At 45.6% G+C, this 23045-nt stretch overlaps 1 pseudogene; it reads right to left on the bottom strand.

Annotated features, from left to right (window-relative positions):
• Positions 1-21353: 21353 nt before the first annotated feature.
• LOC130018397 (60S ribosomal protein L26-like) lies at positions 21354-21756 on the bottom strand (annotated as a pseudogene).
• Between the last annotated feature and the right edge of the window lie 1289 nt (positions 21757-23045).

Consider the following 23045-nt stretch of genomic DNA (forward strand, 5'->3'; position numbering starts at 1 on the left):
CTTGGGGTCTCGTTGGGACAGGAAGACCAGGACCGGCTCCACCCCCATCCTGTGAGACCCAACAAGTTTCATCACTGCAGGCCCATACCTGACTGTCCAATAGCCTCTGGAGGATGATGGCCACTGAGCCGCCAAGGGGGAGCAGGCGGAGGGACAACACCCTTCCCCACCTGGGGTGGCCTGGCTACAGTAACCTACTGCGGGGTCCGGATGCATTTCTGCCAAAAGCCGCTGGGTTTCAAGATTTGTTTCTGAGTCTCTGGGATCATGGTCATTAAGCAGCTTGATCAGGAGCCAGAGGGGCCATTCGTGGGCGATGACTTGGGGTCTTGTTGGGGTGGGGAGGACAACACTGGCTCCACCACCATCCCATGAGGCCCTGTGTGTCTCGTCACTGGGGGCCCAAACCTGACTGTCCAGTGGCCTCTGAAGGATGGCAGCCACTGGGCTGCCAGGGGGAATAGGCCAGAGCACAAAACCTATTCCCACCTGGGTTGGCCCAGCACCGGTAAACTACTGCAGGGACCGGATGCATTTCTGCCAAAAGCCACTGGGTTTTGAGATTTGTTTCTGAGTCTCTGGGATCATGGCCATTAAGCAGTTCAATGGAACCAGAGAGGCCATGCCTCCGATTATATAGCTGAGCCGGAGGTGGTTTGTGGGTGTGTTTCCCACATACCTAACTTTTGGCTGTTTACTTTCTTGGTAAACTTTGCCCCAAGTTTTAGGGTCTGGCCAAAGGCAAAGCAGCAATTTTGGGGTATCTGGGAGTCTGAAGGCGCCATCAGGCTGCTGATGCACTAGCCTCACAGGTACAGATTGACCTGCTGGCGGCACCATACCCCCAGAGAAAGGAATTTCTTACAGATGCCTTCTGCATTTCGTTCTGGCTCCTTTGCTGTGTGTTGGTTAGGGGGACTTTGGTGGGGAAGTTGGAGAAGCAGAGACTTATTAAGCTATTCCTGAGGGTGGATCCATCAGGGGCATTGCCAGAGGTTCACGCCTCCATTTAAAGAGATGGCACGTGCAGTCTGGTTGGGACCATAAGTTGTAGTTGCTCTTCACAAGCTTTGTCCCCAAACAAGTCAGATGGTATTTTCAGGGATTAAAACTTGTATGTGACTTTAAATGATGCTATTCCAACTAATCATCAGAAATGACCATGGATTTCATCAGAAGCCCTGTTTTCTGAATGCCATACGACTTGGAGAGAAAGTTCCAACTCCAGCTGAGCTGCCTACCCCATATGGGCTGGGTAGTTCATGCATGAATCAGAGCTTTAACCAGCCCTCAGAGATGGCATAAGTCACAACTTCTGATTGGAGCCAGAGCTCAACGAGCAGCTGTGGTTTGTTCTGTTCACTGATCAGTGAAGCTTCTGCTCCACATCGGAATACCCGTGCATATGCTTGGCAGGCTGATGGAGTCTTGTTTGCAACTCCCAGAGAAGACATAACCACAGAGCATTATCCTTCCGAGGAGGCTCCCAGCGTGCTTCTTGGAGTAAATAAGGCAGGAGAGCAGGAAGAGAGGAAACTCATTCTGGAGAGTGCAGCGAACGTTAAGTGATTCAAAGTGCAGTTGAGTAGCAGGAGGTAACAGCCTTGTATTTCTAATCACAAGCGCAACTGTAACCTGATAGAGATGGGTGTACAATCTTGTACTCAGAAAACCGGAGAAGACAGCATCTGGCCCCAGCCAGGCTCCCGTGAGGGTAGGGTACGTGGAAATGGTTGGTGTCAAGGAGGTTATTGAATCTAGGTGTAGCTTTCTTCCTTTTTTGGAGGTAGGCACACCCAGCTGAGCTCAGGAATTACTCGTGGCTCCGTGCTCAGATACTACTCCTGGGAAGGCTTAATGGTCATATATGGTGTCGGAGATTGAACCTGGTTTGACCATATGGGGGACAAGTGCCCTACCTCTGTACTAGCCCCTCTTTCCTCCACTGTTACATGAGTAAAATTGCATCATACAGATGACAAGGTAGTTTTTATCGGGGGCTGAAGCGATAGCACAGTGGGTAAGGCGTTTGCCTTGCATGCGGCCAGCGTGACTGACCCGAGTTCGATTCCTCTGCCCCTCTCAGAGAGCCCGGCAAGCTACCAAGAGTATCTCGCCCGCAGGGCAAAGCCTGGCAAGCCACCCATGACGTATTCGATATGCCAAACACAGTAATAAGTCTCACAATGTTACTGGGCCCACTCGAGCAAATCGATGAACAATGGGAGGACAGTGACAGTGACAGTGACAGTCTATCGGAAAGGTGTTCTGTAAAGGGTCACCTGAGAGTTGTGTGGAAAAGAACCCCCAACCCCATCCCTCTGCTTGAATCCTGGTCAGAAGCAGAGCAGAGGGCATCTGGGAGAGGAGATTTTCTCCTTGCGAAACTAGATATTTCCATGGTAGCTCCGGGCACCAAGCTCTCTATGTCATCCACATGCAGGATGTGACTCCTGTGTGCCAGATGGTTCCCTTTCTAGATACAGGTAGTTTTTTGAGCTCCAGAGTTCATATTCTGGAAAATAGGTAAGCCTAGAGTGATTTTTTTCACCTGGGGAAAAAAAACCCTAACCAAATGAAGATCAATTCATTTAATTATATATATGTAATAATACATAAATTGTTCTTCTCAATCTCTGATTGCCTACCAATGAGATACATAATATATAATTACATATAATATATAAAACATGTACTTTTAATTCTATAATTCTATATAAAATGTATAATTATATATACAACATATAATTATATATTGCTATTATATATGTAATAACTGTATAAATTATTTATATCTCATTAGTAGGCAGGCAGAGATAGAGAAGAACAACTTATATATTATTTGAACATTATTATTATTATTGGGGCTGGAATTATTGTACAGGAGCCAGGAAACTTGCCTTGTTGGTCTCAGCACCCCATCTGGTCCCTGAGAAACTCCTGGTATTATCTCTGAGTATAGAACCAGGAGTAAGCCCTGAACACTGCCAAGTATGATCCTACACTAAAAGAAATTATCTTTATTATTTAAAAATATTCATTAGAAGGTAAAGTAAGTAAAGTAAAGGCCCTCCCGTTGGTCATCGATTTGCTCGAGCGGGCCCAGTAACGTCTCCATTGGAGACTTTGTTGTTACTGTGTCTGGCATATCGAATACTCTCGGTAGCTTGCCGGGCTCTCCGAGAGGGGCGGAGGAATCGAACTCGGGTCGGCCATGTTGGCCGCGTGTAAGGCGAACGCCCTACCGCTGTGCTATCGCTCCAGCCCTTATTAGAAGGTACTGTGATTTACTGTTAATGATGGTTTTATGTGCGCATCATTCTAGCACTGCACCCACCATTCCACTCCCCTCCACAGAGGACCCAGAGGCCCCTCCTAGTTCTGCTCTTGGACAGTTATAGTTACACATTTTTAGAAATCAAAACCAAAGAACTTTTCAAGATCCACTAGTTCCATGAGATGCTCTGAGACGTTCTTGTTTTTGTTTGTTTTTTTTTTTTTGCTTTTTGGGTCATACCTGGCAATTCACAGGGGTTACTCCTGGCTCTGCACTCAGGAATTACTCCAGTGGTGCTCAGGGGACCATATGGGATGCTGAGAATTGAACCCAGGTCGACTGTGTGCAAGGCAAACACCCTATCCGCTGTGCTATCACTCCAGCCCCCGAGAGAAGTTCTTTAGAGAAGAAATCTCTTGAACTTTTTGTTCATCTTCTTCCAACTTAATTGGAACACACAATTCCTTTTTTTTTTTTTTTCCAGTTTAGCATCTCTTAACGTCTAACAGAAATTCCCTTTTGAAGATCAATCTAGAAAATGGCTTAAGGTATTTTCTTGCCTATAGATTGAAATGCAGATGATTATTGGGGTTTTCTTCTGGGGTCTAGTCTTTTGGGAAGTTTGTTGGAGCATTTCTTAGCATCTCCATCTAAAGGAAGGACCGTGAGGCTCCTGAGCACCATTGACTCACACTCTGGTACTCCCTTTCCCAGACACAGGGCAGGACAGGCCTCCCCCACCCTTGGAAGTTAGGCGTGGCTGTTGAATTTAGGCAATCGATGTTGGGGGAGCCTAAGATACAGTGTATCAATTCCACAGTCCCGGCTTCTTGCCTCAGCAGTTCAGGGAGTCCTTCTCAGACCACCTCCCGCTCGCAAAATTGACATAGGCCAGGAGGGAGAAAAAGTTATTCCTGTTCACTATCAGTGGAAGTTGCGGAGTCTTTATTTTTTTTTAAATTCTTATTAGTGAGACACCATGAGGTACAGTTGTAGACTTACAAATTTTTGTGCTTGGGTTTCCGTTGTGCAATGATTGAGTACCCATCCCTCCACCAGTGCCCATTCTCCACCACCACTAATCCCAGTATCCTTCCCCCGTTTGACCCAGCAATACGTCTCCTGGAAATATACCCCGGAGAGGCAAAAAAGTATAGTTGAAGCGACATCTGCAGTTGTCTGTTCATTGCCGCACTGTTTACAATAGCTAGAAAAAACCTGAGTGCCCGAGAACAGATGACTGGTTAAAGAAACTTTGGTACATCTACACAATGGAATACTATGTAGCTGTCAGAAAGGATGAAGTCATGAAATTTACATACAAGTGGTACTACCGGAGTTGTTTCTGATGGCAGAATAATTTAGCTTTTTTCCTGATGGATACCAAAATTGTTCCGAAAGTGGTGTGCTAATTTGTCATTGGGAGACGAGTTGTAGACCGTAGACAGTGAAGAAAGTATTATCCTGTCTGGAAATATGACAATCTAGGTTACTGATTGGCAAATCTGAATCTTGCAATAAGGGCATAACCCCCTTGGCCTACCGCTAAAAACCATTGAACTCGGATCTATTTCCTTGGTTACCTCATCACTGATAAAAGCTCTGCCGACACTCAGGGCTTCCGGAGAAAAGACCTGAATGATCTTGAAGGTAAATGTGGGTGTGACCAGTGAGAGATGGACGTTTCTGGAATCAAGTAGCTAAGAGACTAAATTGTAAGAGGTGGACTCTCCATGTGTGGCTGGCCTCCAAGCCATGGAGCAAAATTCCTGGTGCTAATCTCGGCCAGTCTTGGGTGTTAGTCTCCTATTTTGTTACTTTATGTTCCCCAGATGAATGCAGTCTTTCTATGTCTATCCCTCTCTCTCTGACTCATTTCGCTTAGCATGATACTTTCCATGTGGTACCACTTGAATGTAAATTTCATGACTTCATCTTTTCTAACAGCTACATAGTACTCCATTGTGTAGATGTACCAAAGTTTCTTTAACCAGTCATCTGTTCTCAGGCACTCAGGTTTTTTCCAGATTCTGGCTATTGAAAAGAGTGCTGCAATGAACAAACAAGTGCAGATGTCACTTCGGCTATACTTTTTTGCCTCTCTGGGATACACATGCTAGGGGAAAAGGGAGCTCAGACAGAGAAGGGAGCACCAAATATAGGGTGTTGGGAGGATCCTCCCAGGATGGGAGAAGCATGCTGAAAGCAGACTATAGACCAAACATGATTGCCACTCAATGCCTCTTTTGCAAACCATGACACCCAAAAGGAGAGAAAGGACAAAAGGGAATGCCCTGCCACAGAGGCAGGGTGGGATGGGGGAGATGGGGGGTGGGAGGGATACTGGGACCTGTGGTAGTGGAAAATGGGCACTGGTGGAGGGATCGGTATTTGATCATTGTATAACTGAAACCCAAGCACAAAAATTTGTAAGTTCTACAACTGTACCTCATGGTGTTTCACTAATAAAAATTAAAAAAAAGAGAGGTGGACTCTCCAAAGGATGGCAGAGTTGGACCGAAAGAGGTCATGGCCACATGAAATGGCTCATGGACCCCTGCGTTTAGGGTAGGGCTGAGCGACAGGACAGGGGTGAAGGCATCTATCTTTCCTGCTTCTGGCCCTGGTTCAGTCCCTGGCACAGCCTGTGGTCTCCTGAGAACTTCCAGAACCCCAAACAGTTCCCCCTCCCTAAATGTCCTGGTACCCGGCAGCAGAGCTTCGTCCCTGGGGTCTGTTCGGGAAGAGCCAGGAGCTGCCGTGCAGGAGCCTGGGGGCCAGGAGGGTGTTGCATGCCGAGCTCTTGGTGGAGAGCCTGCTTAGGCACTCAGGTGCCCCTCACTCGGGTGGGCCTCAGGGGGCTTGTTCAGGGGCCAGAAGAGGGGACAGCTCATGACTGACCGGTCCCTGCTGCTGCTGTCCTTCTCTGCTGCCTCCCTGCACACAGCAGCGGTCGCTGGAGTTGTCTCTTAACTAGTTCTCCTTTGTGAGCCTGTTAGGTACGTGAAAGCCAGACTGAAGCCATGACTGTATCACTGCATCACTATCATCCCATTGTTCATTGATTTACTCAAGCGGACACCAGTGACGTCTCCATTCGTCCCAGCCCTGAGATTTTAGCAGCCTCTCCTTACTTGTCTTTCCCAATGCTGCTGGATTGGAGGCTCTTTCTGGGTCAGGGGAATTAGGCCCATTATTGTTACAGTTTTTGGCATATCGAATATGTCAGGGGTAGCTTGTCAGGCTCTGCCATGTGGATGGGATACTTGCAGGACTCTCCGATACACACACACACACACACACACACACACACACACACACACACACACATATATATTTCCCCCTATGATTTGTTGCCTACTGTCTGAACCCCATCAAATGTGGTGTGGTAATTATGGAAAATGGGTAGGAAGTGTCTTATGATGTGTCCAGGAATATGTTTACTCGTATGTGAGGCTTGGCCAAAGCATATGGAAAGTGACCTGGAGCACGGTGGCTTTTTGGGTAGTGGAGGTCGGCTGCCAGGGCTGGACCCTTGGGGCTGGGAGGGCTCTCACCTGCGCCCCTCTGGGGCACCCCGAGTGAAAACAGCATGACATGGAGTCTGGTGGCATGGCTATGGGGACCTCATTTTATGCTTCCTTCCAGGAGAAGCACCTGTGAATTCTGGAGAGTGGCTGATGAGATTATCTGGCGCCAGCAAGAGGTGGCTTATGGGTATGACCCCTGGGTCACTGGAGACCAGGGAAGCAGGCAGAGGATCTGTGCTCCTGAGTCCCGTTGAGCCCAGAGTCCAAGGTCACAAAGTTCCACATTACTGTTTTCACTCGGGAGCACAGCACAGCCTGGCAATCTACCTATGGTGTATTCGATATGCCAAAAACAATAACAATGATGGGCCTCATTCTCCCGGCCCTGAAAGAGCCTCTAATACAGCAGCGTTGGGAAGGACGAGCAAGGAGAGGCTGCTAAAATCTCAGGGCTGGGACAAATGAGACATTACTAGTGCCCGCTTGAGTAAATAGATGAACAATGGGGTGACAGTGATACAGATGTACCATAGTTTCTTTATTCAATTGTCTGTTCTTGAGCACTCAGGTTGTTTCCAGATTCTGACTATTGTGAACAGTGCTGCAATGAACATGGAACTGCAGATGACTTTCCTGACGTGTGTTTTTGGTCCCCCAGGATATATTCCCAGAAGTGGGATTGCTTGATCAAATGGAGCTCAGTTTCTAGATTTTTTTCTTGAAAAGTTCTACCAGTAACATCTATCTTTGATATTAACCACTTATCAGATGGGTATTTGGTCAATAACTTTTTCCGTTCTGTGGGCTGCCTTTGATTCTTGGTCACCGTTTCTCTTGAGGTACAGAAGCTTCTTAATTTAATGTGGTTCCATTTGTTTATATTTGCTTCACTTGCTGGGTCAGTGGTGTTTCATCTCTGAAGATGCCTTTGGCTTCAGTGTCATGGAAGGTCTTGCTTATGTTTTCCTCCATGAACCTTGTGGATTAAGGTTTGATATTGAGGTCTTTAATCCATTTTGATCTGACTTTTGTGCATGGCTTTAGAGAGAAGTTTGCGTTCAGTTTTTGTATGTAGCTGCCCAGTTTTCCCAGCACCACTTGTTGAAGAGGCTTTTCTTGTTCACTTATCAAAGAAATATGTGATTATATATTTGAGGGTTTGTGGTATGATATCAACTGAAAATTTTATTTTTTTCCCCATTGAGGATAAAACTTGCTTGTGGGTTTGTGGTAAATGGCTTTGACTATAATTGAGGAAAGTTTCTTCGACTCCCTTTTCGTTGAGTTTTTTTTTTTTATCATGAATGGGTGTTGGATATTGTCAAATGCTTTTTCTTCTGCATCTATTGATATGATTACATGGTTTTTTATTATTTCTTTTATTGACGTGGTGTATTATGCTGTGAACGTTAAAACCACTCTTGCACCCCTGGGATGAATCCTACTTGGTCGTGGTGTATGATCTTTTGATGAGTTGTTGGATTCTATTTGCTAGTATTTTGTTGAGGATCTTTGCATCAGTGTACATCAGGGATATTGGTTTGTAACTATTATTATTATTATTATTTTTTGTGGTGCCTCTGTCTACTTTTGGCATTAGGGTGATATTTGCCTCATGAAAACTGTTTGGGAGTGTTTCTGTTTCTTCAATTTCCTGGGAAAGCTTGAAAAGGATTGGCAATAAGTCCTCTTTTAAGGTTTGGTTGAATTCACTTGTGAATCCATCTGGGCCAGGGCTTTGATTTTGGAAAGACTTTTGATTACCGTTTCAATTTCCTCAATGTGATAGGTCTGTTCAAGGTATCCCGGATCTTATTGGTTCAATCTTGGAAGGTTATAGGAATCCAGGAATTTGTTGATTTCTTTTAGGTTCTCTTGTTTCATAACATATAGGTTCTCAAAGTAATCTCTGACGATCCTGTGTTTTCTGTTGTGAAGTCCCCCTTTTCATTTTTTATTTGGTTTATTAGGGTTCTCTCTCTCTCTCTCTCTCTCTCTCTCTCTCTCTCTCTCTCTCTCTCTCTGTGAGTCTTGCTTTGTTTATCAATCTTTTTTTTTCAGAGAACTAGCTTTTGGTTTCATTGATATTTTGGATTGTGTTTTGAGATTCTAGCTTGTTAATTTCTGCTCAAAGTTTTATTATTTCCTTCCTCCTACCTGGTTTTGGCTTCTTTTGTTGGTCATTTTCTAAGATTGTAAGCTCTGAAGTATGCTTGCAGAGCTATAAAACTTTCCTCTTACCATTGCTTTTTCTGTGTCTCTCAAGTTCCGAAAGCACTTGCCCACATTCTGATTTGTTTCCAGGATTCTTTTGATTTCCTCTCTAGCCCACAGCTTGTTCAATAGTGAGCTGTTTAATTTCTAGGTGTTTGATTTGATTCTCCAGTGTGTGATTAACTTCTGTTTTTAGTACATTCTGGTCTGAAAAGATAGTTACTACAATTTCCATCCTCTTGATTTTATGGAGGTATGTTCTGGGGCCCAGCATGTGATCTGTCTTGGAGAATGTCCCATGTGCCCTGGAGAAGAATGTGTATTCTGCTTTTTTGGGATGAAACGTCCTGTATATATCTGCTAGCCCCCTCTCTTCCATTTCTTCCTTCAAAGACAGTATTTCCTGAGCACACCGGTTTTCATCGTGGCCCAGAGGAACTCCATTGCAGAAGTCTAGGAAATAAAACATAACCGAACCTGTGCTCGCTTGAGTCATGACGCCTTGGCTGCAGAGCTCTGTTCTACCTCCCCTCAACCTCTCGGGGACTATAGAGAACAGGCAAGTCAGGGAAACTTCTGCTTTACATCCAGGTAGGGTCCTCCAGGTGTCTGTCCGAGCCTTAGCTTACTCAAATCCATGCCAGCTCACAGCAGTTATAAAAATCACCGAAAGAGTGAAAAATTCTCCAAGATAAAAAGCACGGCAAGATAATAGAGTAGTTCAAAGGCTTTGTTCAGCTGAACAAAGGAAATTGAGAGAATAGACTGTCTGAGTCCGGTGGGGATTTCAGCATAGATGTCCATCATCGTCAACCCTTCAGTTATAGATATACAGTCCTTCATTTTCTACTTTTTTAGTCTTGTGATTGTCTCGCTTCATTTGCAACATCTGTAAGCAGGGCAGGGAAGTTAGCGGATTACAGGAACAAGTCTACAATGTGACAAGTCTTCAATTTTTCAGTCTCTGCCTGCTTGAAAGCACCAGCGGTGATTTGCTTTGCCAGTGGAAGGTAGAAGACGTGAGGTTATCGAAGGCTTGAGAAAGGTTTTCTCTGCTGGGTTTGTCAGGGCTCGCTAGAGAAATAGGACCCAAAAGAGAATATATATGTAGATATAATTGAATCCATACGGTTATCATTGATCTAGCTTTATCTGCCTGTCTCACATCTTTAAAATCCGCCACCCACAGAGAGATACTTAAGCTGTTTCCAAATCTTAGCTACTGTGAGTCATACTATAACTCATAACAAGCATGGTGGTCATGAGCTGGGGGAGAAGGCAGCTGGGAGGGAGAAGGGATCACTAAGACAATGATGGTTGGAGGGAATCGCTTGGGATGGGAAACGTGGGTAGATAAAAAGTAGATAAAGGACCAAACGCGATAACCTCCCAGTATCTGTTTTGCAAACCATAATGCCCAGAAGTAGAGAGTATGGGGGAAATTGTCTGCCAGGGAGGCAGGGGAAGGATGGGAAAGGGGGACATACTGGGAACATTTGTGGCGGAGAATGTGCACTGGTGGAGGGATGGGTGTTTGATCATTGTATGATTGAAACTCAAACATGAAAGCTTGTAACTGTATCTCATGGTGATTCAATCAAAGATAAAAATAAAAAAATACAAAAATACAAAAACAAGCATAGTGGGGTAGACAGTTAAGATACTGGCATTGTTTTCTTTGACTGGATTCCCAGATGTGGTCTGGGTCACGTGGTAATTCTATTTTCAAGGAGTCTATTTACTCTTTGCACATTGGATATGCTAATTTACACCTCCCACCAGCAGTGCACAGGTTCCATTTTCCTCCATTCATTCAACAACTTTTTTTTTTTTTTAGGTGGGCTCCCAAGCTGTGTCAAGGAGACCTTTGGTCCCTTGTGGTGATTCTCCACAAATCTGGTTGGGACGTCAATGCAAGGGAACAAGGATGTTCTGTGCTTGGGCCCTGTAGTTCCAGGAATTTCCGGGCCCACCCAGAAGAGCTCTGGGCCTCCAACATCATACCCCAGGTTTTGAGGATTGACTGGATTTGGGAACATACAAAGCCCATGCCTTAACTCTCATACCCTCTCTCTGGCTCTCTTGTATTTTTGACAATAACTTTCTAACTGATATGAGGTAATGCTTTATGGTGGTTTTGAGTTACATTTTCTTGATGAGTAGTAATATTAAGTATCTTTCCTTGTGCTTTTTGGCGACTTGTATTTCTTTTATTGAAAGATTTTTGTTCAAGGTCATTTTAAAAATTGGATTGTTGAGTTTTATGAGCTTTGCGTGTTAATCCCCTTATTTATTTTTCAACCCCAAACTCATACAACTCAACAATCCAATTTAAAAAATGATGAATAAATTGCAAATACTTTCCAATTTGCAAAAAATTTGCAAAAAAGTTGAAAATTCTCTACCCCCATCTCATAGATTGGCTTTTATGTTTGTTGAGTTTTTTTTTAGTTGTGAAAAAGTTTTCAGTCTGATGTGGCCATATTTATTTTTGCTTTAAAAATTTTTGTTATTATTTATTTTGAATTTTGTGCCATACCTGGTGGTGCTCAGGGCTTCCATTTTGCAATGCACTTTGAGATCACCACTTCTAGGGCTCAGGGTACCATTTGGGATGCTGGAAATTGAACCTGGGTTGGCTGCATGCAAGGTAAGCATCCTGCTTGATACTCTCCAGCCCCTTGAATTTTTTTAAAATTTAATTTTTATTAGTGAAACACCATGAGGTACAGTTGTAGACTTACAAACTTTTGTGCTTGGGTTTCAGTTATACAATGATCGAGAACCCAGTGCCCATTCTCCACTACCAATGATCCCAGTAACCCTCCCCCACCTCATCCCCACCCCCCTCTGTGGAAGGGCATTCCCTTTTGCCCTCTCTTTCCTTTAGAGTGTTGTGTGGCAATAGAGGTATTGAGTGGCCATCCTGTTTGGTCTATAGTCTACTTTCAGCATATGTCTCAGATCCTGAGCGAGTCCTCCAAATACCATTTACTTGGTGTTCCCTTCTCTGTCAGAGCTGCTTTTCCCCCAAGCACGTGCTGCTGGCTTCCAAGCTGTGGGGCAAACCTGGTACTTATCTCAACTATCCTTGGGTGTTCGTATCTCATTCTGTTCTTTATATTCCACAGATGAGTGCAATCTTTCTATGTCTGTCCCTCTCTTTCTGAATCATTTCACTTAGCATGATACCATGTAGAACCACTTGTATGTAAATTTCATGACTTCAATTTTTCTAACATCTGCGTAGTATTTCACTGTGTAGATGTACCAAAGTTTCTTTAACCAGTCATCTGTTCTCAGGCACTTGGGTTTTTCCCAGATTTTGGCTATTGTAAACAGTGCAGCAATGAACATACAAGTGCAGATGTCACTTCGACTGTACTTTTTGCCTTTCCGGGATACCATTCCCTTAAATTTTTAAAAATTAAATCACAGTGAGATACACAGTTACAAGGTTATTCATGATTGGGTTTCAGTTACATAATGTTCCAATACCCTTCCCTTCACCAGTGTACATTTCCCACCTTCAATGTCCCAGCTTCTCTCTCTGCCCTGTCTCTTTTTGGGCATGATAGTTTAGTGTAGATACTGAAAGGTTATCATGTATATCCCCTTACCTACTTTTACCACTCAGTTCTTGTCAGAGTGATCATTTCTATTATTGTCATACTGGTCCCTTCTCTATTCTAAATCCTCTTTGCCCCCCCTTCCCCCCCCCCCCCCCTTTGTGGCAAGCTTCCAACCATTGACCAGTCCTCCTGACTCCTGTTTTTACTGCCCTTGAATATTAGTCTCATACTATTTTTTTTTTATATCCCACAAATGAGTTCAGTCATTCTGTATTTCTCTCCTTCTGACTCATTTCACTCAGCATGATACTCTCAATGTCGATCCATTTGTAAGCAAATTTCATGACTTTATTTTTCCTGGTAACTGCATAGAATTCCACTGTGTAGGTGTACCATAAATTCTTTATACATTTGTCTGTTCTCAAGCACTTGGGTTGTTTGCAGATTCTGGCTGTTGTGAATAGTGCTTTGAGGAGCATGGAAGTGCAGATGGTGTTTCTGCTGTGTGTTTTTGGGCCCTCAGGGTATATTCCCAGAAGTGGAATTGCTGGATCAAATGGGAGGAGCTCAATTTGTAGTTTTTTGAAGAATGCCCATATTGTCTTCCAAAAAGGCTGAACCAGTAAGCATTCCCACCAACAATGAATGAGAGGATATTCAACTTTCTTCCATTTATCTGTGGGTGTGTTTTTATTCCAATACCATCATGGTCACGGTCCTCCCGTTGTTCATCAATTTGCTCGAGCAGGCCCAGTAACGAATCCATCATGAGACTTGTTACTGTGTTTGGCATATTGAATAAGTCACGGGTAGCTTGCCAGGCTTTGCTGTGTGGGCGAGATGCTCTTGGTAGCTTGCCGGACTCTCTGAGAGGGGCAGAGGAATCGAACCCGGCTTGGCCGGGCTGGTTGCGTGCAAGGCAAATGCCCTACTGCTGTGCTAACGCTCCAGCCCAATACCATACCAGCCCTTTATTTTTGTTTTTCGACACATATGCTTGTGTCATATCCAAAAATCATAGCCAAGGCCAAAGAAATTTTCCTTTTCTTCTAGAATTTTGAAGGTTTTAACAGTTTTTATGTTTTGACTTGGAGGCCAGCCGCACATGCAAGGGTGAAAAGACAGCTCAGATATAGAAGGGAGCGCCAAATAAAGGGTGTTGGGAGGATTCTCCCAGGATGGGAGATGCATGCTGAAAGTAGACTATAGACTATAGACTAAACATGATTGCCACTCAATGCCTCTTTTGCAAACCACAGCACCCAAAAGGAGTGAGAGAACAAAAGGGAATGCCCTGCCACAGAGGCAGGTGGGATACTGGGATCAGTGGTGGTGAAGAATGGGCACTGGTGGAGGGATGGGTACTTGATCATTGTATAACTGAAACCCAAGCACAAAAATTTGTAAGTCTACAACTGTACCTCATGGTGTTTCACTAATAAGAATAAAAACTAATATCAAAAAATAAAAAATAATAGTTTTTATGTTTAAATATTTAATAATTTTTGAGCTAATGTTTATGAGTGGTATAAGACATAGCTGTGATTTTAGTCTTTGTATGGGACTATCTAGTTTTCCCAATACAATTTATCTAAGAGACTCCTTTCCCCATTAAGTACTCCTAGATCCTTGTCAAGTGTTAGTTGGCTACGTACATGTAGGTTTAGTTCTAGCTCTTGATTATTTTCTTTTGGTATTGTGTATATTTTTATTATGGTACTTGTGATTGCTATTGCTTTGTACTAAAGTTAAAACCAGGAATTTTATTTCTTTATCTTTATTCTTTCTAAAGTTTACTTTGGCTATTTAGAATCTTTGATGGTTCTAGAAATATTTTAAGATTATTTCTCTCTATTTCTGTAAGAATGCCATTGGAATTTTGATAGGGATTGCAATCAATCTGTGGATCACATTGGTTGGCATGGAAATTTAAACATTCCTTCCCACTCATGAGCACAGGATATCTCTCCACTTATTTTTACCTTGGTATCATCCATCAAAGTCTTATAGTTATCAGTATACATGTCTTCACCTTCTATAATTGCATCCTTGGTTAAGTTTATTCCTGTATTTAGTTGTGGAATTGATATTTTATTTTGAGATTTAGGTTTCTAAAGTTTGTTAATCCAGCAGAACCACCAAAACTGATGGAACTGAATCATTTTTTTGTTTGTTTGTATTTTTTTGAGCCACACCTGGAAATGCTCAGGGATTGCTCTAATCCTGGCTCTGAACTCAGGAATCACTCCTGGTGGGGCTCAAGGGACCATATAGGGTGCTGGGGTTTGAACCAGGGTTCACTGCATGCAAGGCAAGTGCCCTACCTGCTGTACTGTCTCTCTGACCCGGAACTTAATTTTTAACCCGGAAAAAGAATTTGTTCATGGCAGTTTTAAAGGGCAAAGTGGGACAAAATAAATGCTAATCAGTTTTAGTTGCTTCACAGTTGTATCCCAGAATCTGGATGGTTCATCATAATGATTTCACGTTTTTCTAAAAATATTTTTGTTTTGCCCCCTTTGAGAGGAAAAAAATCTCAGGCTGTTATCTTTTTCCCCTTTATTTATATTTTGGGGGTGGGATGGGTCATACTCAGCTGCTCAGGGCTTGCTCTGATTGTGCACAGGAATCACTCCTGGTGGGACCATATGTGGTGCTGAGATTAAATGTGGGTCAGCCACAGGCAAGGCTTACTCTCTGTACTATGTCTCAGGTCCCATAGGCTGTTACTCTCTTTCACTTACTTCAATGATGTTATTCCATTGTTTTATTTATTTATTTATTTATTTATTTATTTGCTCGAGCGGGCCCAGTAACGTCTCCATTGGAGACTTTGTTGTTGCTGTGTTTGGCATATCGAATACGTCATGGGGAGCTTGCCAGGCTCTGCCGCGCGGGCGAGATACTCTCGGTAGCTTGCCGGGCTCTCCGAGAGGGGCGGAGGAATCGAACTCGGGTTGGCCATGTTGGCTGCGTGCAAGGCAAACGCCCTACCGCTGTGCTATTATTTTTGACTCACTGCGAGTCACAAAGTTATCGATGATTGAGATTCGGGCATACGATGTTGGAGATTAAATGTGGGTGCATAAAAGTCATATGTTAAACCCAGAAGCCCTGCACCGGTGTCTGCTCCCTCCACTAAGGTCCCCGGTTTCCTTCCTACCCTGGAGTATCATGCATATCACTATGCCTCCTTTCAGCACCCAGTTCTCGTCCAGAGTTTCCATGTCCCTCTATCCTTATTGGAGTGGTGTTATTGGAGCATCACCTGGATGTCCTTCAAAGGTGGCCACTGAACTATGAAGGGTGTTTGTTGGTGAGTGGGTAGAGGTGGCGTCCCTTTCTGGCAGGTGTTGGCTTTGCTCAGAGCCCGGGGGGCTTTGTTTATCAGGCTTCTCTGTGTTCTCGGTGCTTTGAAGTCTGCCTCCCTGTGTTGTGGTGAAGAAGTGCTGAGCTCAGCTTTGTCTTCTTTGATTTGGAATTGAGGGCATGCCATCGCCACAGAAGCGTCACCACATGTCAGGAAACAATCACTTTAATGAACCTCAGAACGTAATCACTGTTACATGATATTGGCACTGTAGCTATTGTCTTAAGAACTCGGTAGAGATCGTTCCCGTTTAGTAACAGGGATTTTAATTTTAGCCTAGGTTGTTTATGTTTTCCTCCCCAACATTTATTTGAAAGCACTTGTTTCAGCCCACCCCTGAGCACCCGCTCTTGGGGTTGCACGGGGGACCTGCTCTCCTGACTCACAGGACGCCAGCCTCGTTTAAGGCTCTCCACAAGCAAGTCTTGCCTTGCTGGTGCTAGATGTGTTCCATTTCCCATTTTACGACTTTCACTTCTTCAAACTGCCCTTTATTGCTGAAAGTTCCACATTGTGATCTGAAGAGGAGAACACTAAAATATCCATTTCTGAATGATGTGCTAACTACTGGGCTGAAATTGTAGTCAAAATGGAGAGTTCAACTAAAACTTGAAGCATTTTATTCAACTTGAGATGCATTTTGGTAGCTGATTATCCCTGCTTATGGCTTTACCTAGAGCTTTTTTTTTACAGTTATATTTTGTATCACGTTAGATATTTTTCCATCTACTTGCACAAAGCTAGATAAAAATGTTAACAAAGGCATAAAAGTCATATGTTAAACCCAGAATAGTATTAGAATCAGAAGTGATATATTGCATCATTGTACTTTAATTTTTTTTCTTGAGATTTATGGCTGTAGAGAAGATTCAACTGAAGAATAGTCTAGCTAAGTACAGTTGGAGCAAATTTTCAAACACCTAAAATTATGAAGTGGAAACTTCTTCCTTACGCTGACTGGAAATGAATAGGCACAAATTTCCAGATAAATGACTTGAGGTAGAAAAATTAAAAGAAACTTCCCAAGAGTTGTTTCTTCTCTTCGTCCCTCTCCTTCCAGTATCTTCTCATGACAAGGATAGAGTAGGGTAGGGTAGAGCTATGTTCTCTCTGCATTACCAAAGGACAGGTGTTCTTTAAAAAAGAAAGACTATTAATTTACTGAGGTAGAATTAGTTTACAAGAGTGTAAATGTTTATGTGGGTCAGGGGTTCCACACTGTGCCCACAAAGAAAGATGCTCACATTCCCACTCCAAGTTTTAGAACTTTTCCTCCAGCTCCCCTTTTTTTGTGCTTTTTGGGTCACACCCGGTGATGCACAGGGGTTACTCCTGGCTTTGCACTCAGGAATCACTCCTGGCGGTGCTCAGGGAACCATATGGGATGCTGGGAATCGAACCAGGGTCGGCCGCGTGCAAGGCAAACGCCCTACCCGCTGTACTATCGCTCCAGCTCCTCCAGCTCCCCTCCTGTGCTTAGAGACCCTTAGTCTGTGGGCAGAATCTAATAGCTGGTTTTCTCTGGACTCTGCTTTGCTTTTCTTTTTTGTCTTCCACCCTAGAGCGAGAGACCATCCATCATTTGTCTCCTGACTTATTTCGCTGAGCGTGACCCGGTTCATGTTGAATCAGAAAGCAAGACCTCACGTGTTCCCCTACCTGAAGAGTGTTGCCTCGTGCATGCAGGCCCTAACTCTGCCCCCCATCATTCACTGGGACGGGGGTCCTAGCCGAGGGCCCAAGGAGTTCCTGGGGGCCCACAGGCAGGCTCTGCCGTGCAAGGCTGGGGGCAAAGGTTATGTGTGTCCTGGGGAGGGGAGGTGGGGCCACATCTTCCATCCTGTTCTCAAAGGGGGCCTCAACCTTCCAGAGGCCAAGAATGTCACTTCACAGCCTCTGTGAGCCACCATAGCAGAGGCCAGGCACACAGAAAGGAGGTGGTCCCGGGCCCAGCCCCGAGTCACTGCACTGTGCAAATGGACAGTCCCCTGGGATATTCCACTGCTTCCTGGCACATAGTGCTGGCCCTTCCTCTCTGTGGCTGTGTCCAAGAGCTGTCCTTGGTCCCGCTGTCTGTGTGGTTTATCACAGCTGGCCCGGAATATGGGTGGGCCTTGCTCTCGGTGGCGCAGGTGTGGCTAGTGGAGTTAGATAAGGAGCGGAGGCCAGGGCAGAGAGGAGCCGGTCACCTGGCTCTGTCTGTTGGCAGGGGGTCGTGTCAGCACCCATGGAGGCTGTGAGGGGCATGCACTGAGGCTCCGGGCGGACCCTGTCTGTATGAATCTGGGCCTTATCTACAGTGAGTTGCTCCTCTCAGGTCAGCCTCTCACTGCTGAGTGGCCGGGGTGTGTCCGGGCTCCAGGTGGTTCACCCCCCCCCCCCCCCCAGAGAAGAGGGGGCTAGAGAGCAGCATTTCCCTGGGACCCCTGAGGAGGAGTGAGGACACGGGGCTGCTCTGTGGGACCCTGGCAGGCCCCCAGGCCCAGCCTCCTGCAGATGTCTCAACCCTCGGCTGGCCAGTGGGTGCGGGGGATGGGGTTGGACCTTTCTGAAAGTCGGGATTGGAATCAGGGGCCAAGTTGGGGGTGGTCTCAACACCTAGGTCTCAACTCACTGTCTGAGTGAGCCCTGGATGAAGGGGAGGCCAGTTGCTCTGGCCTGCGGGAGATTGGACCCCAGTCAGAAGGACAGGCTGAGCCGCCAAGGGCAGGGCTTAGCCCCTGCACACTCCGAAAGGAAACCCAGTGTGTGTCTGTCTGTGTGTTGTGTGACTGTTTCTGAAATGTGTTGTTGTGTTAGTGTGGGAGTGGTTGTGTGTGTCTTAGTGTGTTTGTGTGTATGTGTATGAGTGGGTGTGTATGTCAGTGTGTGAGTGATTATGTGTGTGTGTGGGTGTGTATGTCAGTGTGTATGATTATGTGTGTGGATGTGTATGTCACTTTATGAGTGTGTGTGAAGGTGTATATGTCAGTGTGTGTGGGTGTGTATGTCCGTGTGTATGATTGTGTGTGTTTGTGTGTGTGTATATGTCACTGTATGAGTGTGTGAAGGTGTATGTGTCAGTGTGTGTGGGTGTGTATGTCAGAGTGTTTGATTGTGTATTTGTGTGAGTGTGTGTGGGTGTGTATGTCCGTGTGTATGATTGTGTGTGTTTGTGTGTGTATATGTCACTGTATGAGTGTGTGAAGGTGTATGTGTCAGTGTGTGTGGGTGTGTATGTCAGAGTGTTTGATTGTGTGTGTGTGTGTGTGTGGGTGTGTGTGTGTCCGTGTAAAGCTGTGTTCACCCTTTCATCCCAGCTTTGTGTCCGTACTGGGCCTCTGCACACCTTTCAGGTCAGACTCATTTTCAAATTTCTTAGGTTTTAAGATAGCTCTGATTGTCAAACACATAAACCATTTATTTTTTAAATATTATTTTATTTTCTGGGCTGGAGCGATAGCACAGCGGGTAGGGCGTTCGCCTTACAAGCGGCCAACACGGCCGTCCCGAGTTCGATTCCTCCGCCCCTCTCGGAGAGCCCGGCAAGCTACCGATAGATTTTTTAAAAATTAAACAACTGTGATTTACAAAGTTATTGATAGTTGAATTTTAGGCGTGGACTATTTCAACATCAATCCCACCACCAGTGTTCCCATTCACTCCCTCCTACCCCACCCGGCACCGCATCCTCACCCGTCAGCTTGACAGGCACATCACAAAGTCTCGGTGGTTGCAGCTTAGGCCTCGTGCTTTCAGTTGTGTTGCGTATGTTTTGGACACACGGCTCTGCCGCTCACCACATCACAGGGATAACTGAAGCGCTGGTGCTTGCTCACCCATTACTTCTCCTCTCCTTGATTTTGTTCCCTTCTGTCCTTCCACTCTCTGAACACTGACGGGAGGGGGGAACCTAGACCTCCCTCTTTTATCTCCTCATCCACTATTCCATGTACCGCAGATAAGTGAGGTCATCCTGAAACACATAAACCATTTAATGATGGTATTTGTGTGCGTGAGTGTGTGTGTGAGAACCAGTCCACCCCTTAAAAATGTGCACCTTGACAGCAAGCACAGTTCCCATTTTAGAAATGAGAAAAGTGCATGAAAGGAGCAAATGTTTTGGCTCAAAGAAAGAGAAGAGAAGCAACGCTCTTCTGCTCCAGGCCCGAGCAGGCCTAGCTGCCGGGGTGGCAGGTGTGTGCTCTGTGCCCGGTTCCCCTCTGCTGACAGAGCTTGGAGTGACATCACAGGAGCGGGGTCTGTCGGTGTGCTTTCCTGCTGAGGTCTGTTCTGCCCACCTCACTCCTGCCAGAGGACCCCTGGGGAGCAAATCTGCAGGAAGATAAATCCCCCGGTCCTGCCTCCATTTGAGTGCCAATGTGGGAACTGAATAGAATACAGATCACTCCCAAATTGAATTCTGTAAACCTGCTCTGCTAAGTAGAAAATTGCATATCAAATAACGGTTCCTAGCCCCAGCCCTGTCTAGACACAAAACTTGCTTAGTTTTTAATGTTCTGGGTCATTCAGGCATACAAAACCCATCTGCTCCAATACATTTCTGAATGTCCAGCATTTTATTTGGGGAATCTTTCCACTGGCCTCTGTAACTCCGGCCCCCAGGAGACTCACCTTTGCTATGCTCAGCACCCTGAGCTGGAACTATGTGGGTGTCTGGGTTCTTCTTTGCAGTCAGTTTGAAGTATTAGCCGCAGCAACCAGTTAGTGCTCCATATATTCATGGGGAATGCCTGAATGGAGGGAGGCCTGCCGGGTAAGTGCCTAGAGAGGCCCCTCTCGGTGGTCTTGATTCTGAAGACCAGCCGGTTCCTCTTACCGAATGAGTAGGGCTGGGCTCAAGTCCGAACCTGAGTCCAGTAGGTGTTTTGAGTCTGTTTCTTTATATTTTACTTTTTTAGAAAAATTTGAATTGAATTTACAATGATTGAACACCCATCCCTCCACCAGTGCACATTCCCCATCACCAATGTCCTCAGTACCATCCCCCGCCCCACTTCCCAACCCTCCCCCTGCCTCCATGGCAGACAATTCCCCCCATACTCTCTCTCTACTTTTGGGCATCATAATTTGCAATACAGATACTGAGAGGCCATCACGTTTGGTCCTTTATCTACTTTCAGCACACATCTCCCATCCTGAGCAATCCCTCCAACCATCGTTGTCTTAGTGATCCCTTCTCTATCCCAGCTGCCTTCTTCCCCAGCTCATGAGACAGGCTTCCAACTATGGAGCAATATTCCTGGCCCTTGTGTCTACTGTCCTTGGGTGTCAGTCTCATGTTATGTTATTTTATATTCCACAAATGAGTGCCGTCTTTCTAGGTCTGTCGCTCTCTTTCTGACTCTCATTTTACTTTCTAATCAGATGTAAGATAATCGTTCCTTCCTTCACCCTTTTTCCTTTCCTACTTGATGAAACTTGTCCTTGTGTTCAAGGATTTTTCTGCAGCCTTTGGCCAGTTTTCGCCTGGTGATCAGCAAACTGGGGTGAACGCCCACACAGACTGTTGGACCCTTTGCTTCCTCCCCAGACTTGTTCCGTGTTGACTTATTGGACATATTTCTTCCTGTAAGCCTGGACGACCTCACCAATATGCTGACCTTTGCCGTGGCCTCTCATGAGCTGAATCTCATGGTCCTTTGGGTCGGGCATGGGTGGCACCTTGTGCTTTTGCCTCGGCTCTTTGGATAAAGGAGAGGCCAGAATCTTCCCGTGAAGGTGGGAAGGTGCCTTGAAAAGCCTTTTCTGATTCTTGCTCTGGTCGGCAGCCGCAAAAGGACTGAACTTCATTTCTTTGGCTGTCCCCACCTCAGCGATGGCCGAGGAAGGGTGGAGAGCCCCAGGTGACTTCGGGTTCTTATGCAGAGTCTTGTTGTCTCTCGGACACGACTCCTCATTGGCTCCCTGGCCTTTCTCCCCTGAGTAGGAGCAGCTGCTTGTGCTGCTGTACCCCTGGACGCCTGGTTGTGTTTGCCCCCAGGCAGCTGTGGGCAGGATTCAGAGAGTCGAGGGGCAGATGCCAAATGCAAAGTGAAAATGCTCGGCCCTTGGCCTTCCCTCAAGAATAGATGCTAGTTATTGGCAGAGGGGGCGATGCTCCAGGTCGGTGATATGGGGGATCATCAGGGATGCCAGGCAGTCCCCTGCTACCCTCCAGCCTGTTTTCACCACGAGTGCTGCATTCCTTTGAGATGGGCCTTCAGGAAAGTAAAGCTCCTTGACACAGGTGTCGGGGAGGACATGCAAACAATGAGGCATGAAGACCCAAATCTGAACTTTGTCTGTGATGACTTTGCCAAGGGACCCTTTCCAGGCCTTCAAGGAACTGTGGCACTCTCTTCAGGCAGGAATTTGGAGTGGGGTCTGAGTTCTTTGGTTGAAGGGAACAGAACCTCAAATATGAAGTCCTAACCCTTTGGTTCTCCCTCCCTCCCTCCCTCCCTCTCTCTCTGGTCTTGGTTCATGCTGAAGCTCAAAGGTTATTCCTGGCCCTGTGCTCAGGATTTACTCCTGCTGGTGCTTGGTGAACCATATGGGTTGCTGGGATAAAACCTGGGTTGACTGCATCTAAGTCACGTGCCTTACCTGCCGAACTATCATTCTGGGTCCTGGATCTCATGTTTCTGTAAGGTAATTTTCACTGCTTTTTTTTGGAGAGGTTTAATCTGGGGGGTATTTTGGTTATGGCAGTGATGTGATTGGGTCTCTTTATGTTTATGTTCCGTGAGCAAGACCTAGGGATACTTGGTACCCTGCAATGATGCTGGGAAGCATCGGTCCCACAATCATGGGAAGAATGGTCCTGGGTCCTACCAAGTGTGCCTTGAGACAGTCTTTGGGTGAATAGTCCCACTCTGCTTCCATCTGCACTGAGGGATGGCAGGTTTCAGGAGAGCCAGCACTGTGTAAATCACAGGAAATTGTTGCTGACACTTTCCTGGGAGTTGCAAAGTCTCTTGTGGTGGTTGACAAGCTGCTGGGGCAGCCCGCCTTTGTCCACATGCCTCTGTGACTTTCATGTTCTTGAAGATTCAGTGGACAGTAGCAAGTGCCTGACCCTTGCATCACACCTTCTAGGG

Source organism: Sorex fumeus, unplaced genomic scaffold, assembly GCF_029834395.1.
Source record: "Sorex fumeus unplaced genomic scaffold, SorFum_2.1 ptg000264l, whole genome shotgun sequence".
In the NCBI taxonomy this organism is placed as follows: domain Eukaryota; kingdom Metazoa; phylum Chordata; class Mammalia; order Eulipotyphla; family Soricidae; genus Sorex; species Sorex fumeus.